This window comes from Hylobates moloch, unplaced genomic scaffold (genome assembly GCF_009828535.3).
Source record: "Hylobates moloch isolate HMO894 unplaced genomic scaffold, HMol_V3 SCAFFOLD_5, whole genome shotgun sequence".
Classification (NCBI taxonomy): domain Eukaryota; kingdom Metazoa; phylum Chordata; class Mammalia; order Primates; family Hylobatidae; genus Hylobates; species Hylobates moloch.
The window spans coordinates 133,158,147-133,175,617 of NW_026652280.1; positions in this window are offsets into that span (position 1 = coordinate 133,158,147).

Consider the following 17,471-nt stretch of genomic DNA (forward strand, 5'->3'; position numbering starts at 1 on the left):
TCCCAAAGGGTTCTTTGTCAGCAGTGAAACTCCTCCCCTACCTGGTCTGCCCAGGTGTTCCAACCTCTTCCGCTTAATCCGTGTTCTTTGGCCTAGCTGCGCTCCCTCTTGGAGTTGAGGCCAACAGCCTGAATTCGCCTGACGGTCCAGTTGCTAATCTTCCTAAATTCTCTGCTGTCTTTTTCTGAGGCCACTTTAAGCATACAGATGCCCTCTTCCAAGTGGGTTATAGCCAATTTTTAAATGCTTAAGTTTGTACCATGCAGTGAAAAGCCTGTGAAGGATTGAACGACACTTTCTAATATTTTTCTACACTGCCTCTATTCCAAAAGAATTTCTTCGTTTATTTACGTCACTTAACACTGTTAACCGCCTCTCCTATCACTTCCTATCACTCCTTAGAATCATGAATGTATTTTGCAATTGCAAGTAACATTAATTAGTAAGGGGAAATGGATTTTCTTTCTTTTTTTTTTTTTGCGATGGCATTTCACTCTGTCACCCAGGCTGGAGTGCAGTGGTGCGATCTTGGCTCACTGCAACCTCCACCCCCCAGGTTCAAGCAATTCTCCTGCCTCAACCTCCTGAGTAGGTAGGATTACAGGCGCCCGCCACCACGCCCAGCTAAATTTTGTGTTTTTAGTGGAGACAGGGTTTCACCATGTTGGCCGGTCTGGTCTCGAACTCTTGACCTCAAGTGATCTGCCCCCCTCGGCCTCCCAAAGTGCTGGGATTATAGGCGTGAGCCATTGTGCCCAGCCGGGAAATGGATTTATTAAATGAGTGTCTCATTATTTAGCACCACAGCAATACCAAGATTTATTATATCTAAGTATTGTCATAAAAGCTAAGACCTATAAAATATAATTTAAACCAAAGTTAAAGAATTTATCTCTTTTTTTTTTTTTTTTTTTCCTGAAACAGAGTCTTGCTTTGTTGCCCAGCAGTGCAGTAGTGCCATCTGGGCTCACTGCAACCTTCACCTTTCCAGTTCAAGCAATTCTCCTGCCTTAGCCTCCCAAGTAGCTGGGATTACAGGTGCTCACCACCACACCTGGCTAATTTTTTAGATTTTTTTTTTGTAGAGATGAGGTTTTGCCATTGGTGCCCAGGCTGGTCTTGAACCCCTGGGCTCAAGAGATCCAATCCCCTCAGCCTCCCAAAGTTCTGGGATTACAGGCTGTGAGCCACCACGCCCAGCCAGGATTTCCCTTTTAAAGTAAAATAATCTACATTCACATTAAAATTCCCAACCGTGCTGTTTATGTAATTTCCCAATAGAACATAAAGCTCACCTCCTACATGAAGATTTTTTCTTCTTCCAAGGTTCTTAAGCAGGATTCCACACTTAAAACAATTCATTTCTCTTCAAAAAGCTAGATTTGGGGGCATCAAGGGTTTTCTCATTTGTTTTTGTTTTGAGACAAGGTCTCCTAATGTCCTGGAGACCTTAGGAGTGGCTGGAGTGCAGTGGCACCATCATAGCTCACTGCAGCCTTGACCTCCCAGACTCAAGTGACCCTCTCACCTCAGCCTCCTGAGTGGCTAGGACCACAGGCGCACAACCACACCTGGCTAATTTTGTTTTATTTATGTATTTATTTCTATTTATTTATGTATTTATTTTTGTAGAGACAAAGGTCTCACAATGTTGCCCAGTCTGGTCTCAAATTCCTGGACTCAAGTGATCCTCCTACCTCAGCCTCCCAAAGTGCTGGGATTACAGGAGTGAGCCACTGCACCCAATCCTGCATCAAGTTGTAATATTTAAATTTAAATAAAATTTCCGTTACCCTCCATTACTATAAAATTTTTAATATAATTCATATTACCACCTTAAATAATCTCTTCTAAAGAATTATTTGTAATTTATAAAATTCTTTCATGACATTAAAAGTCACTGGTTCAACAATGTTTAAGCAAAAATAATTAAAAAGTGAAAACTTTCATAATAAAGAAATAAATGTTTAGTGTTATATTTTGTTACAAAAATAATAAAGATTAATCAGATTTCAAAGTATTTCCTATTAGAACAAATCCTCTCTAAAATAGCATATAGACATTTTAGCCAACAAACATGCAGATATTTTACATACACATAGTCACATACACAAATATATATTATCAGTATGGCAGTTTATAAGACTATGATTTTTCACATAATCAAAATCATTTTGGCATTAAATTATTTTTACAGATAACTTATTCTTTATAGACTCATGACAAGGCATTTTGTAAGCAGTTCAAGCACAGAATTTTTATCTCTAAAAATGTTAAAACTGGCCAGGAACAGTGGCTCACGCCCATAATCTTAGCACTTTGAAAGCCTGAGGTGGGAGGATTGTTTGAGGTCAATAGTTTAAGACCAACCCAGCCAACATAGCAAGACCTCATCTCTTATTTTAAAAAATTAAAGTAAATTAAATTTAAAATGTTAAAACATAACTTTCAGAATCGTGAAATATCTCTTTATTATAGTAGAAATCTAATATTAATTTATTCCAGATGCTACCTCTATATCATAATTTGAATCATTATATGTAAAAATCTTCAAACCAATTATACTTTTTTGCTACTTGACCTATCTTGGCAATCAATCACCACATAGTTTCGATTTCATATTACATAATTTATAAGGTAATAATACTAAGAATCAAGAGAATGATATTGTTCTATTTTCTCCATATACAATGAAGCTACTCTACAAGTAAACTTGAAAGGGCTTAAATTACAAAGGTGCTTTAGCAATTTAAACAATTATTACAATGTATCTTTTTATTGTGAAAAATAACTTATTGAATGCATTTTCTTTTCAGGCATATCATAGAACTCTGGTCTATAATAATCCATTAAAGTGTTATGTTTTCTTTTGCACATATTATCATGTAGCAATTCAAATGCAAATTCCTTTTATAATTTCTTTATGTTATAAACATTTAGCTAATGCCCTTTCTGGTTTCATATATTCCCTTCATGAATCCTTTATTAAGGCAAAATATGAAACAAAGTTTTTCACTGCTGCATTCTGGGATATATAATAGTTTACTAGTCCAAGAACATCAACTTTCAACCATAAATCAATCCCTTGTCATTTGAAAATCTTAAGACTTTGTCTTAAAGGTACAGAGACAATGTCCAGAAATAAAATTATCCTCCAAGTAGCTAGGCCAGAACAATCAAGCTAAAACTACCTTAAGGAAGAAAATCAAAGAGCAGTACCATTTTAATGTTTCAAAAATGGGATCACACTAGCATGCTGAGTCCATGCCAGCCAAAGGAAGAATGGCACTGGCTAGTTAATAGTCATCACTGCTTTCTGTACTGCCAGTTTTCCTACCCAAGAATTGGAAGAAATCCAAAACTTCAAGGGCATTGCTCAAGGTGGCTCCCTGAAGAAAGAGAGAAAGGGAGAGGGAAAAAAAGTGAGAGGGAGACAGAGAGGCCATTTTATATTTTTTGGAATTCTACTCACCATTATTGAATCTAGTTAAAGCATTTCATGTAATTGCTCTAGTATAATGTGGAAAAACGAAAAGAAAATTCTATATAAATCAAATGGAATAGACGTGTTTAAAGAGGTAACTTATGTCTACTTTTCTACATTGGTTGGATTTTTCCCACTGCATTATGATAGAACTGTGTAACTTTAAAAATGTTTAGGTATTTGTTTATATTAAATTTTCTTCAGGGCAGGAGACCTGGTAAAACAAAAGTTATAGTTTTCTCTAGGTGTTGTTTGTACTTTCCCAAACCCATTCAAAATTTATATTAATTTCTTAAAGTATTCCTATTTTTTTTCTTGTTGTTGAGTTTTGTTTGTTTGGAAATTTTTTGGCATGTGATAAAAATTTTCAAGATATGCACACCAGTTAACAAAGAACAAACATTCTCTGTTTTCTTTTTATGAAAACCAGACAGGCACATCATGTGAACTCATAGAAATAAAATCAACTTGTACAGATTCACAAGAAGAAATTTTCAGGAATTTTGCAAACAGGTTGTTAAAAAATGTTAGCTTGATAGCAGTCATGGTAAGAGTTTTTACACCACGGGAATTAGGAAATGCTTCCAATCAGGGCTTTTTCCCTGGAGCACTGATTGTTAAACATAAGCATACCACTGTCTAAATCCTACGTAGATTAGCAAGGAAGGAAATGAAAATGTACTGTAGCTACAATTCTGAAATGAAATGATAAATTTTAATTTTATTGAGTCCATTCAGACATTGTCTGGGATACTCAGGGTCTAACACAATTATAAGTTCTTTTTCATCTCTTCTATACAGAATCATATCCATTGTGGTAATCTTTGCCTCTACTATCTTCATAGTAGAATTCTAACATTTGTAATTCTTTGTCATTTGATATTTATTATAATATTGTTGCAGGCCGAAAGAGTGAGGTTTGTGATCAACTCGGTATACCACTGGAGGCTATATGAGTAAACAGCAAACTGTTCCCTTGAAAGCAGGTTGTTGGCAAACTGACAAACTGCATCTGCCCCCCAGAAGGAATGCTGAGGGCAGTCACGCCCCAGGCACAAGTGTTTCTTGTGATTAGGCACATCTGAAGCCTGTTAGCAATAATGTGAACCTGTGATCAATTAAGTAGCTGACCAATCATTACCTCCTGCTCCCTGCTCTTTCTACCCAATAAATATGAACGGCTGTAGAAGCTCAAGGCGGCTGCCTTTGCTCAGTAGAAGCAGGAAGCCCTCTTCTTCCCCAGACCCCTTCTTTAAGACAGTTTTTTGTTTTAAGTTTTCATTTCTCGTTCATCCTCCTTCGTTCAGTCCTGTGGTAACTGTGGCAAACTGCAGTATAATATGTTATTATTGATTTACTTAAAAAATAATAAACCACAATTCTGCATCCTTCATGTCAGAATTTTTCACCATTTAGGTAAATGCTTAATAACTTTATTGATAATAAAAATGATTTAAATAATCAATCATGAACACTTACCTCTAGGCTTGTTCTCCTTATCCTTATCCAAATCCAGTCAGCTAAGATTTTAATGTTGATTCTAAAGACTAACATGGCTCAGACTTTAGATATTTTAAATTCTTTAAAATTAATACACATAATCTACTATGTGTAAATTCAAGATTTGGTGTTTTGTTTTTTGTTTTTTTTTAAAGAGATGGGGTCTTGCTCTGTTGCCCAGGCTGGAGGGCAGTGACATGAAGCATAACATCATATTTCACAGCAGCCTTAAACTCCTGGACCTCAATTCCTCCTCAAACTCAAGTGATCCTCCCACCTTAGCCTCCTGAGTAACAGTGACTACATTGTATTCCACCAAATCTTGCTAATTTCTTGTGTTTTTAGAAAGAGGGTCTCACTATGTTGCTCAGGCTGGTCTCAAACTTTTGGCCTCAAGCTTATTTTTTAATTTCAGTGGCCACTTCACTGTAACAATACAGGTTTATCCCATGAGATAAAACAGCAAGTTAAATCCACTTATGTTGAAGTAAGCCAACAGATACCTAATTTATCATTAAACTCAGAGAATTTGGCTTTAACCTAAAGGGCTTGGTTTTAAAATTATAACCTAGGCCGTCTCAAAAAGAGGGCATTCTACAGACTATCAGTTGGAATAACTTCCGATGACTCAAAATTTTCTATAGGGCTGCCAGATTAATTATTCAGACTCCCACTGAAATTTGAATTTCAGGTATTATAAATATTGCATGGAACATACTTACACTAAAAACTATTTTATATCTGAAATTCAAATTTAGGCATCCTGTATTTTAATCTGGTAACACCAAGTATTCTTAAATTGAACACCCTAGATCAGAGAGTCTTAACCCAATGAATTTAGACCACAGATTTGAGGGCATTGCTGAATACATGAAATTAGATATAAAAGATTTTTAATAGATGCATCCGTAGCTTTTAAGGGGGAACAGAAGCATAGCTTTTATCAGTAGCGCTTAATGAAGCATTTGCTTCAAAATGTCTTGGAGAGCCTTTTAAAAATTAGTGACTTACAATATTTTAAGAGTCCTACTTTTCACTACTTCTCTTTTGTACATTTAATTTTATTACATTGTCCGTATTTTATCTATCTAAAGAAAGTTTAAAATTACAAAAACCAACAACGCCCAGGCCTCACTGTAGGCCTATTAAGTCAGAATTTCTAAATTTCCAGTGATTGAGCCATAATGTTTGCATGTATTTTTGTTAACTCCATAGTGTATTTTGATTATACATGAATATCACACACATTGCTCTGTGGAATTTGCCAATTAAACAGCAAACACAAACACACCACAAACTCACACGAACACCATTCCCTGCATCTCCCAGGAAAGACCCGGAAAATAAATGACTCACTTCGAGCAAGGCTGGAGAGGTTCTGTTTAAGGGCTCATGTGCAGTGAGTTCAAACAAATCTCCGCTTAGGTGTGGTAAGACAGGAAGCTGCTCAGTGTTTAAGCTGAAGGCTCAGGAGAGGGGACTCTTAATTAATGTTTTTGGCCACCAGATTACACAGAAGGGTAACTGAACATTTGCTTACCCACTTATGAAGTAACCGGCCTTTTCTGCACTTCTAGTGGGTGGGCCCAGGAGTAACAAGGATCTGCTACCCCTGGAAACTCTTCCTAGTGTTGTGCTATCACAGCAATTTACCCAGACTGCTGCAAGGAGACACCCTGCCTGTTCACAATTTATCTCATCTTCACTATTACTCAAATGTCATTTAAGGCCAGGTGCAGTGGCTCATGGCTATAATCCCAGCACTTGCAATGCCAAAGGTAGGAGGAGAGTGTGAGTCCAGGAGTTTGAGACCAGCCTGGGCATCATAGTGAGACCCTCCTGTCTCTACAAAAAATAAAACTATTAGCCAGCCATGATTGCATGTGCTTATAATCCCAGCTGCTCAGGAGGCTGAGGTGGGAGGACAACTTGAGCCCAGAAGGTTGAGGTTGCAGTAAGCCGTGATCATGCCACTATACTCCAGCCTGGGCAACAGAGCGAGACTCTGTCTCAAAAAAAAAAAAAAAGTGTCATTAAATGTTAAAGGAATGACTGACTACAATACTTCAGGATTCAATCTGCAAAGAGAAAACACATCCAGCTGAGTATCCTAGAACGCTTCCTAGATCATTCTCCTGGAGTTAACCTGAAGAAGTAGTGTCTCTTGCATACCCTTGCTTCTCTCCATTTCAGCAAAATTGGCAAGAAAGAATTTATTCACAGGCAAACATACAATCTGAGAAAAAACAAATTTTTATTCTCTGTTCTTAGTATACTATTTCTGGTTCCTGTGCCCAGAAGAAAGGAATGCCACAAGTTACATGACTGCAAGCAATAGTAAACAAGTGTATCTCACAGTTTGATCTAAAATCTACCTGGAGTTGAATTTTGTGAAAATACAGAGTTTCACAGTTAATACAGTGAAGTTTCTAGAACATGTCATATGAGACTATCTTCACAACTCTCGTATAGGCAGAGGTTTTTAAAACAAAGTACAAAAAGCACAAACTAACCATAAAGGAAAAAATTGATAAAATAAATAAATTAAAATTTACCAAAAAGTGCTTTCAAGAGAATGAAAAGACAAACCCAGAATGGGAAAATATATTAGTAATATATATACCAAACAAAGGGCTCATATCTAGAGAATATCTAAAGAGTTCCTACAAAACAGTAAGATAGACCACATGGTGGAAAATTGGCAAAATACATGAATCAACACTTACGTAAGAAAATATATTCAAAAAGTGTTTAACCTTATTAGGTATGAGAAAAATGCACATTAAAACCCTACCGAAATATCGCTACATGTCTATCAGAATGGCTGAGATTTAAAAGATCGACAACACCAAGTATTAGTAAAGATGTGGAATGATGGAAATTCTCACACACTGCTGGCGGAAGTGTAAATTGATACAAATTTGAAAAACTATTTGGCAATATTTCATACTATGCGATCCAAAAATTCTACTCCTAGGTATATACTCAAACGCCATACATTCTTATGTGCACCAAAGGCACATGCAAGGATGTTCATCACAGAAAATTATTTATAATAGCTAAATACTGGAAACAACCCAAATTTCCAATAGTAGAATGGATAAATAGTGGTATATTCATATAACAAAATTTGTTAACCACAAGGGAAAAGAATGAAATATACCTACAAGCAAAAATAACAAAAATATTGAATGAAAGAAGCCAGACATAAAGAATATATAATAACACTTATAAACTTTCTCAAAATAGGAAAACCTAAATTATAATGTCGGAAGTCAGGATAATGGTTACCTCTGGGGAGAAGGGAGAAGGTAATGATTGGGAGAGAGCATAAGGGAGTCTTCTGAGATGCTGGTAACGTTCTTTCATTTTATCTAGGTGATGCTTATATAGGTGTTTTCACTTTGTGATGATGCCTCAAACTGACAGTGCTTTCTGCATTTTACTGTACATATGTTCTACTCCAAATTTTCAGAAAGCATATTTTAAAAAAAGACCTGATCTCTTTGGGATACCTATTTACCTTGGAAAATGCCTGGTTACCAAGAGGAATGTTAGATCATTGACAATATCTTTCAATTTTCACAGAACTTTTTATAAATATGTCCACTGAATAACATGTTGTACCTATGCAAATCATTATTAAACTTGAATAGGAGTTTAATCATTGCATTAGTTTTGACTGCCATCTAATGGCAAGAATGCTGAACTATATAGAAGTAAAAAGAAAGTCTCCCTGCAGTAAGCAACAGAACATTGATTTTGGCTACAATTTGCAGGACTGCTTTATAGTAGAATTTATTGTCCACACTCAGTGTAAACATTAGGACATCATGCAAATATTAGGCATTCAATTAGGATTGTTAAATCTGAAATAAAACATAATTTTTCATTTCTTTGTGTAAGAAGTTCATGACCTTACTGTAATTTTCATTCCTTCTTTGACCATACATTATAGTCCTTTCAGATTACAGCCCACTTAGTACAGAAAATATTAGGCAGTAGCACAACATGTAGTCCTTTCACCATGAAAGTCCAAAAGGAGAAATGGACTTAATATATGTAATTCAATTCCTCGAATATAATCAGTGCTCAGTACAAAGCATTGGATTAATGTGCTGCTCAAAGCATTCTACTTGGACCCTAGTTTTTCAGTGGGATTTTGAAAGTAGGGGCCTGTGTGGCATGCTGCTATATTCTGACCTAGAAGTTACATGCAACGTGATGAAATCTACAACCAAAAGAGAAAGTTGGCTGGGCATGGTGGCCTACACTTGTAATACCAGCACTTTGGGAAGCCGAGACCAACAGATTACTTGAGCTCAGAAGTTTGAGACCAGACTGGGCAACATGGTGAGACCCCATTTCTAAAAAAAATACAAAAATTAGCCAGGTATGGTGGCGCTCACCTGTAGTCCCAGCTACTTAGGAGGCTGAGGTGGGAGAATCGCTGGAGCCTCAGAGGCAGAGGTTTCAGTGAGCCGTGATCGCGCCACTGCACTCTAGCCTGGGGAACAGAGAGAGACCTTGTCTCAAATAAAAACAAAAACAAAAAAAAAAGGGAGAGGGAGAGAAAGTTAAAAAATTATTAGTTGAAAATAAGCACTGTTAATTAGATATTTTTTAAGCAAAGAGGAGGCAGAGTCCTCTAAAAGGACCTTTAAGACTAGCTGCAACTTCTTGGTGTGTTTCAGCAACATCTATGGAAAGCAAAAAAAAAAAAAACAAAAATGAAGAAAAAACAGAAAAGAGGAAGCTTTGCTTGTATTTGTTTAAGCACCCTGCCCCCACCAAATCCAGTTTGCTTATGAAGTAACCAAGATGAATACAGTTTCATCCTCCAGCAAAATGCTCCAACCCCTTTTATTATCTTTAATCCAAATGGAATCAATTGTTTTTGTTTGTATTAACACATTTACTGAGGTACAATTGACATACAATAAACTGCACATTTATAAAGGGATATATGTATATACTCATGAAACCATCACAAAAATCAAGATAATGAACATATCCATCACCCCCAAAAATGCCCTTGTGACCCTTTGTAATCCAAACCCACCTCTCCCATCCCACTCTGTCCCTAGGCAGCTGCTGATTTGCTTTTGATTACAGATGAGATTAGATTTTCTAGAATTTTTCTATAAATAGAATCATACCGTATGTACACCATCATCTGGCTCCTTTTATCTGCTGTGATTACTTTGAATTCATCTTATGTTGTTGCTGTATAATTTCTTTTAATTCTGAGTGGTATTCTACTGGGTGGATATACCACAATTTGTTTATCCATTCACTTGCTAAAGGAGTATAGTTTACTTTTTGTTTTACAAATAAAATATTTGTAAATATTACAAATAAAGCTGCTATGAACATTTGTGTAAAAGACTTTGTAGGGGCCAGGCATGGTGGCTTATGCCTGTAATCCCAGCACTTTAGGAGGCTAAGGTGGGAGGATTGCTTGAGGCCAACAGTTTCAGACCACCCTGGGCAGCGTGACAAATCTTCATCTTTACAAAAAAAAAAAATTAGCCGGACATAGTGGTGCATGCCTGTGGCCCAGCTACCCAGGAGGTTCAGGTGGGAGGATTGCTTGAGCCCAGGAGGTCGAGGCTGCAGTGAGCCATAATCTCACCACTGCATTCCAGCCTGAGCAACAGAGTGAGACCCTGTCTCAAGGAAAAATAAAAAGATTTTTTATGAACACATGCTTTCCTTTATTTTTGGAATGAATACCTACAAGTTTTTGCCAGACTGTATAATGATCTGCCAAAGACGTCCATGTCCTAATTCCCTTCTGCCATTTACCTTATATGACAAAAGGTACTTGGCAGATGTGATTAAGTGAAGGGTGGGAAATTGAGGTGGGAAATTCACTTGATTACCAAGGGGGCCCAATGTCATCACAAGGGCCCTTGTAAGAAGGAGGCAATAGAGTCAGAGTCAGACAGAAAGTGAAGTGACAATGGAGCTGAGAGAGGGATTGCTGGCTTTAAAGATGGAGGATGGGAGCAGGAGCCAAAGAAATTCAGCCAGTCTCTAGAAGCTAGAAGGCAAGGAAACTGAATCTCCCCTGGAACCTCCAGAATGAACCAGCCTTTCCAACTCTTGACTGTAGCCCAGTGAGATTGATTTTAGACTTCTCATCTCCAGACCATAAGATAATAAACTTGTGCTGTTTTAAACCACTGAGTTGGTGGTAATTTTTTATAGCAGCAATAGAATAATATAATAGAATGTAATGACTGAGTTATATAATAGTGATGGCAGCTGCAGCCTGTCTGGAGTGGCCTCAGCCATGACACTGGCTGCAGTGGGGAGGCACCGCTGGGGCTGCGTTCCCCAGGTGGAAGCCCCGCCCCTTTCAGAGTTGGAGGGGTGGAAGCCCTGCCCTCCAAGTGCAGCTGCAGCCACCCACCCAGGGTTGTGAACCCGGGCATTCCAGAGCTCTAGAGGCCAGGAAGGTCCCCTACCCCCGCAGGCTTGGAATTGTCTGCTCCCCTCCCTACTCCTGGTGCCTGGTCTGATTTTGGAGCAGAGTTGAGACCCAGCCTGGGCACCGTCATGACCTGGCCAAATGTGTATGCTTGGGGCAGCACTGACACACCAGGCCTTGCCACCTCAGTCCCCTCTGGACTTTGGGCACTGAGGAGCATGGGAGAGAGGCTGAGAGGGGGCAGAGGGCAGCTCAGTGTGAGCTTGCAGGTGCCCCTCAGCATGAACAGCCTGGGTGCTGGTGAGCACCATGGACAGCAAGTTGATGGCAGGAGGAAGCAGCCAGGCTCCTGGGCAGAAAGAGGCAGTTCCCGGTGAAGTCCTACCTTCAAGCCAGGGATGGCCTGAAGGCTGTGGCCTGGGCTGCCAGTTCTGCATTCTGAAGTGAGAACTTATGGTGCTTTTTTCAGGTTCTCCCATGGCCACCCATGGACCAATCAGCATGTACTTCCTCCATTCTGAAGCCCGTAAAAATCCCTGGACTCAGCCAGACTCAGTAGATGACCTGTCTGCAGATAGGAGCTCCCCACTCCAGCTCTAGTCTCCACTGAGGGCTGCAGACTTGTCAGGATGACCTGCCTGTGGACAGGAGCTACCCACTCCAGGTCTCATCTCCACTGAGAGCTGTAGAGACATCCAGACAACCTGCCTGTGGATAGGAGCTACCCACTCCAGGGCTTCTCTCTGCTGAGGGCTGCAGAGACATTGGGACGACCTGCCTGTGGATAGGACCTATCCTGCCTGTGGATAGAATCCACGCTGAGGGCTGCACAGACAATGGGACAACCTGCCTGCATATAGGAGCTACCCACTCCAGATCTCTTCTCTGCTGAGGGCTTCAGAGACCTCAGGGTGACCTGCCTGTGGATAGGAGCTACCTACTGTGGGTCTCCTCTCCACTGAGGGCTGCACAGAGGATGGGACAGCCTGCCTGTGGAGAGGAGTTACCAACTCCAGGTCCTCTCTCTGCTGAGGGCTGCAGAGACATCGGGGCAACCTGCCTGTGGATAGGAGCTACCCACTCTGGGTCTCCTCTCTGCTAAGGGCTGCGCAGATGTTGAGATGACCTGCCTGTGGATAGGAGCTACCCACTCCAGTCTTCTCTCTGCTGAGATGATGGGATGACCTGTCTGCAGATAGGAGCTACCCACTCCGGGTCTCCTTTCCGCTGAGGGCTGCAGAGATGTCAGGGCGACCTGCTTGCAGAAGGGAGCTACCCACTTCAGGTCTCCTGAGAGCTGTACTGTTGCTCAATAAAACACCTCTTCACCTTGCTCACCCTCCAGTTGTCCACATACCTCATTCTTCCTGGATGTGGGACAGGAACTTGAGACCCCCAAATGGCAAGTCTGAAAGAGCTATAACACTAACAGGGCTTAAACATGCCCCCTGGCTCACCATGTTGCAGGTGATGAGAAGGAGAGAATAAAGGAGAGCTGCGACCATTTGGGCAACCCCGACCTTGGAGCTCCCCAAGCCAGGGCTGTGACACCTTCTTTGGGGCTCTGTGGTTCCTGGTGTCTCCTAGCTTCCAGGTGCCACCATGTTCCCCAGTGCCCCTAGTGGAAGCTGCTTGCAGTATGCCTGGTCCAGCCAGAGCCTCACAGGGGGCCGGCACCTGTGTCAGCGCCTGGAGATGCCTGCCCCACTGCAGCCACCTGCCCCACTGCAGCCAGCATGCCTGGCTGTGTGCAGTGGCCAGACCCCATGCTCACTCACACATTCCTCACTGCTCTGCCCCTGGATCACCGTTGGTAGGTGTGGGATCCAGACCAATAGTGCAAGCCAAGTGCAGCCTGACAGGCCAAGTGGGCAAAACAAGCCCCGCAGGCCTGAGCAAAACTTGGGTAAAGGTGCCACTGGCCACAGAGGTTTCCAGCAGGTGAAGCAACACTCCAAAGATCTCATGATAATAGGTTTATGTTTAACTTTTTAGGAAACTTCCAAACTGTTTCCTAAAGAGATTACATCATTTTCAAGTACCACAAGCAGTGTATGAGAGTTCTGGTTGCTTCACATGTTCACCAAAGACAAGTATTGCTAGTCTTTTTAACATTCTAGTGGATATATGACGGTATCTCATTGTGTTTTAATTTGCATTTTCATAACAAATAATGATGTTGAGCATCTTGTCATATACTTATTTGCCATCCACATATATTTTTTATGAAGTATCTGTTTAAATCTTTTGCCCAGTTTTTTTATTTTGAGATGGGGTTTCAGTTTGTTGCCCAGGCTGGGGTGCAGTGGCTATTCACAGGTGTGATCATGGTGCACTACAGCCTGAAACTCCTGGGTGCAAACAATCATACTGCCTTAGCCTCCCAAGTAGCTTGTACGATAGGAATGGGCCACTGTGCCCAGCTTTTTGGCATTTTGAAAATGGAATTGTCTGTCTTTTTATTATCAAACTGTGTGAATTCTTTATATATTTTAGATACCAGTTATTTTATTGGATAATGTTTTGTGAATGTTTTTTCCTAGTCCATGACAATGTCTTCAGAAGAGCAAAAGATTTAAATTTTTGTAAAGTTCAATGGTTTGCGGTTGGGAGTTTCCAAAACGGTTTTCAATAATCCCTGCCTTCTGGCATTTGTGACCTTGTGTAATCCTCTCCCCTTGAATGTGAGTTAGACATAGTGGTTTATTTCTAACGAATAACTTGTGGCAAAGGTGATAGAATATCACCTCAGGATTACACTAGAAAAGACTGTGACTTGCTTCTTGCTTGTACCCTCTCCCTGGCTCTTCTTTCATCCTTCCTTCGGTGAAGCAAGAGGCTCTGTTGTGAGCTGCCCTACTGTGAAGCCCACATGGCAAAACAGAGTTGCCTCTGGCCAATAGCTAGCAAAGAAGTCAGAGCCTCTCAACAACCCTCGAGAACCAAATCCTGAAAACAACATTCAAAAGTGGATCCTTAACCAGCTGAGACTTCAAATGAGAGCACAGGCCCAGTTAAAAGTTGACTGTAGCCTTGTGAGAGACCCTTGAAGCAGAGGTCTCAGCTAAATCATGCTGGGATTCATGACTCTCAAAGGTAATAATAAGTACTATTTTAAGTCACTAGGATTAGAGGTAATTTGTTGTCCCACAGTAGATAATTCATACAGTGGCTCTTTTATGCTTTTTGTATCCTGTTTAAGAAATCTTTGCCAAATCCAAGGTCATGAATATTTTCTCCTTGTTTCTTCTAGAAATTTTACAGTATTAACCCTTACACTTAAGTCTAAGAGCCATTTTGAGTTAATTTTTGTGGACAGTATGCATATAGTGTGAGGTAAGTGTATATAATCTATGTATAGTGTGAGATTCATTTTGTCACATATAGCAATTCAATTGCTTCAGTGTCATTTGTTTAAAAAATTATCCTTTCACTATTGAATTGCATTGACTCTTTGTGAAAAATCAATTATATTTCTAATTCCAATCTCTCTATTCTGTTCTATTGTCTGTCTTTACACTACCATATCACATTGATTACTGTAGCCTTACCTCTAATTCCAGAGTATCTGCTCTGTTCTATTTTCTGTCTTTACACCAATACCATACCGTCTTGATTACTGTAGCTTTATAGGTCTTAAAATCAAATAGTGTAAATAAATAGCTTTATTATTTTTTAAAGTTGTTTTGGCTGTTTTAGATTCTTTTCATTTTCAAACACATTGTAGAATCAGCTTGTCAATTTCTATTAAAAAATTGTGCTGGCCTTTTATTGGGATTGCATTGAATCTCCAGAGGGAGAACTAACATCTAACAATATTGAGTCTTCTGATTCATGAACCTGCTGTATCTCTCTGCTGTATTTATTTAGGTCATCCTTAGCTTCTCTCAGCAATGTTTTGTCATTTTCAGTGTGCATGTTTTCAACATCTTTCATTAAATTTATTCCTAAATGTTTTAAATTTTCTAGGCTGGGTGCAGTGGCTCATTTCAGCAATTAGGGAGGCCAAGGTGGGTGGATCACTTGAGGCCATGAGTTACGGACCAGCCTGGCCAACATGGGGAAACCCTGTCTTTACTAAAAATATAAGAATTAGCCAGATGTGGTGGCACATGACTGTAGCTGGGACCACAAGAACTTACCACCACACTCAGCTAATTTTTAAATATTTTGTAAAGTTGGGGTCTTTTTATGGTGCCCAGGCTAGTCATGAACTTCTGAGCTCTAGTGATCTTCCCACCTTAGCTTCCCAAAGTGCTGGGATTATAAGCGTGAGCCACCGTGACCAGCTCATTGTTATTAATCTTGCCTTAAATACCTAGTTATCTTTTTAAAGAATTTTATTGAGATATAATTAACAATACCAGGCATGGTGGTGCATGCCTGTAGTCCCAGCACTTTGGGAGCCCAAGGTGGGTGGATTGCTTGAGCTCAGGAGATCAAGACCAGCCTGGGCAACGTGACGAAAGCCTGTCTCTACAGAAAATACAAAAAATTAGCTAGGCATGGTGATGCATGCCTGTAGTCCCAGCTACCTAGGAGACTGAGGTGGGAGAATCACCTGAGCCAAGGAAGTTGAGGCTGCAAGACTTCAGTGAGCCATTATCACACCACTGCACTCCAGCCTGAGTGATGAGAACATATCTCCAAAAAAAAAAAAAAGAGAGAGAGAGATAATTAACAAGCTATACAATTCACTCACCTAAAGTGCACAATTCAACACTTTTTAGCATATTCACAGACTTGTGCAACCATCACTTTAGAGCATTTCATCATCCCAAAAAGAAACCCCTTACCCATTAGCAGTCACTCTCCACTTTCCCCCAATCCTCCAAGCCCTAGGCAATCACTAATCTGTGTCTATAGATTTGCCTATTCTGGCCATTTAAGGTAAATCATATGTGGTCTTTTGTTACTGGCCAGCCAATTTTTTTTTTTTTCTTAAGAGATAAAGGTCTCGCTTTGGCAGGCTGGTCTTGAACACCTGAACTCAAATGATCCTTCTGCTTGAGCCTCTGGAGTAGCTGGTACTACTGGAACATGTCACCAGCTTCAATTATCTTTTAAAGAAATTTTTTAAATTAGCAAGAAGAGTATTTTATCTTTGCCCACATTTTCACCATTTCCAGTGCTCTCTTCATTCCTTTGTGTAGTTCCGGGTTTTTATGTGGTATCACTTCCCTTCTGCTTGGCAGATTTCTTTTGGTCTTTCTTTCTTTTTCTTTCTTTCTTCTTTCTTTCTTTTTTTTTTTTTTGAGACGGAGTCTCACTCTGTTGCCTAGGCTGGAGTGCAGTGGCGCGATCTCGGCTCACTGCAAGCTCCGCCTCCCAGGTTCACGCCATTCTCCTGCCTCAGCCTCCCGAGTAGCTGGGACTACAGGCGCCCGCCACCACGCCCGGCTAATTTTTTTTGTATATTTAGTAGAGACAGGGTTTCACCAGGATGGTCTGGATCTCCTGACCTCGTGATCCGCCCGCCTTGGCCTCCCAGAGTGCTGGGATTACAGGCGTGAGCCACCGTGCCCGGCCTCTTCTTTCATTTTTTTTAAGACGGAGTCTCACGCTGTCACCCATGCTGGAGTGCACTGGCGCAATCTTGGCTCACTGTGGCCTCTGCGTCCCGGGTTCAAGTGATTCTCGTGCTTAAGCCTCCTGAGTAGCTGGAATTACAGGTGCCTGCCAATACACCCAGCTAATTTTTTGTATTTTTAGTAGAGATTGGGTTTCACCATGTTGGCCAAGCTGGTCTTGAACACCTGGCCTCAAGAGATCCACCCGCCTCGGCCTCCCAAAGTGCTGGGATTACAGGTGTGAGCCAGGGCACCCAGCCCTTTTAGCACTGTAGTTCAATTCTGCCGGCATTAAATTCTCTCTCTCTCTCTCTATATATATGTGTGTGTGTGTGTGTGTGTGTGTATATATATATAAATTTATAAGCAAAAGAAATTTATTCTCACAGTCCTGGAGTCTGAGAAGTTCAACATCAAGGAGCTGGCAGGTTTGGTGTCTGATGAGAGCCCAGATCTCTGCTTCCAAAATGGTGTCTTGAAT